The sequence below is a fragment of the Triticum dicoccoides genome, chromosome 7B (genome assembly GCF_002162155.2).
Source record: "Triticum dicoccoides isolate Atlit2015 ecotype Zavitan chromosome 7B, WEW_v2.0, whole genome shotgun sequence".
Classification (NCBI taxonomy): Eukaryota; Viridiplantae; Streptophyta; class Magnoliopsida; order Poales; family Poaceae; genus Triticum; species Triticum dicoccoides.
In genome coordinates this window covers 403,875,474-403,878,110 of record NC_041393.1, presented here as the reverse complement: position 1 = coordinate 403,878,110, position 2,637 = coordinate 403,875,474, and positions in this window count along the sequence as shown.

Sequence of the window (2,637 nt, the reverse complement as noted above, 5' to 3'; positions counted from 1 at the left end):
GGGGGGGGGCTGCATATTAGGTGATACACCAAGCAAAAGCAACACAAATACAGGGCCAAACAAGAGATTTCACATTTGGAAACACATCATGCCCAACTAAATTCTTCTCACAACAAAGGATACTACAGATTCTGACATTCGCTAAACAGGTGAAAAAAGTTACTATCAGTCTGACATCCACACAAAGGCGCAATTACTTGAAGTGCCATATTTTAAGCATAAAAACTTTTGCTTGTGACGTGCTTGCGTACGCCGGCTACACACGCGGCCCACGTACAACGCTAGCACAGCAACGAGGCCGTATTTCAACTTTAGCAGTCCCGTATAGCGGCGTGGAAACGGGCGCGCACACATCGCAACGCTGCATTGCGCGGCGCGAGATTCCGGCCTGCACGGCAGGGACGGAGCCAGGATTTCGACATAGGGGGAGGCGAGGTTTCATACTAAGTCTCATACGCTAAGGTTATGTTGTAAAAACAAACTTAGGTTCTAGTCTAATGAAGATGCCATGGTGCAAACTTATCTTTTTCTTATCTATCCATCGCATTCTCATGAACAAAACTTGAAACAAAATTGACATCTGACAAAAAAAAAATCACAACACTAGAAACACAAGATAATCTTATGAACTACTCCCTCCGTTCCTAAATGTAAGTCTTTTTAGAGCTTCCACTATGGACTACATACGGAGCAAAATGAGTGAATCTACACTCTAAAATATGTCTATATACATCGGTATGTAGTTTGTAGTGAAATCTCTAAAAGACTTACATTTAGGAACGGAGGGAGTAATAATTTGTAGTAATGCAATGTAGGTGAATAATACATTACCTAATCTCATTATTTGTTGGAATTGGCGAGATGGACCTCACTGATTCAACTCAATCCCAAAATCAGAATCGGCAAAAGCATGCGATTTTGTTGAAGCTATCAAAGAAGAGTGGTACAAAGAGAACAATGATTAGTTTGGAAATGATAAACCAGGACTAATCTAGGTCTCAAAATAAACTATCTTTTTCCTCGTTTCGTTGCCGTTCATCGGCAACATCCCCGTGTATCAGGCACTCGCCGGCGGTTGTCTCCTACCCTTCTCCGCTGCTCTTGATTGCTATGCAATGGATCGCACAAGTACAAGATTTATAATTGATTCTAAATCCGTATGATCATACTTCTATGATTTAAAAAGAAACAAACTAATCTGATGTGAAAATCAACTAGTACCTTTTCCCTTGTGTTGTTGATGTTCATCCGTGCTTCCGGTCTGCTGGGAACCGGCAACATGTGCGTACATGTGCGTGGATCGACAGCCGTCTACCTGGAGCCGCCTTCCCTTCTCCGCTTCTCGATGGTGGCCCAACGAAGAGATCCGGTCGCAGCAGCGAGCGGGCGTTAGTCTCGATCGCGGCGGCGGCTTGGAGAGAGTAGCGATATGTGCGTTCGTAATCAGGTCATGGCTGCGTGTTAACAGGCCTATTTGCCTTCCAAGATGGCCTGCTAGGCAATTCTCCTTTATGATTTTATTGCTTTTAGCCTGCAATGGGCTGTACATGGGCTGACCCGTTCACGTTAATGAGAAAAGACGTGAAAAAAGAATAGGGGGGAGCGAAGCAAGCACGGAACAAGCGGGCAAGGGAAAAAATTAGCGATTAGTTGATCGCTATCGAGGGACGAGACGATCGTTTGGGGGGTCTCGCCCCCCCTCGTCCCCCCTTAGATCCGTCCCTGCTGCACGGTGCTCGGTCACCAAAACGCCACACTCACCATTGTACAGTATTGTCACTATTTTTTTTTGCGAGAAAAATTCCGATCTATTCATCTTCAATCATGGCAGTACAACGAATACCAGAAATAATAAAAATTACATCCAGATCCATAGACCACCTAGCGACGACTACCAGCACTGAAGCGAGCCGAAGGCGCGCCGCCGTCATCGCCCCTCCATCGCCAGAGTCGGGCACAACTTGTTGTAGTAGACAGTCGGGAAGTCGTCGTGCTAAGGCCCCGTAGGACCAGCGCACCAGAACAGCAACCGCCGCAAATGAAGAATAACGAAGATCAGAAAGATCCAACCCGAAGACACGCGAACGTAGACGAACAACGACGAGATCCGAGCAAATCCACCAAAGATAGATCCGCCGGAGACACACCTCCACACGCCCACCAACGGTGCTATACACGCCGCCGGAACGGGGACTAGGCGGGGAGACCTTTATTCCATCTTCAGGGAGCCGCCGCCGTCTCGTATTCCTGAGCAGGACACAAACCCTAGCAAAACTGAAAGAAACGACTAAAAACGAAGCCCTCCCGCCGGCCCTTGCCGAGATCCACCACGCCCCCATGGCCCTAGGGCCACCGGATTTTACTTATGAAGCATTCAATAAATGTTTGGATGTTCATGTACAAGGTTTATTAAAATGATGGAGGCCTAGCATCTTCTTTCTTTTCTAAAGCTATGTTTGTCATCTAACAACTCTTATGGCCAACCACCTGCATACATTCAGAGTTTCAGACAACATTCATGTACAAGTTTTATATTCCATATCTTTACACTAATTCTGTAGACATATAATAAGTGAAAGCATAGTCAAAGTTGTGTGTCGAAGACAAAAAAATGTCAACAATGCCTTATATTTTGGG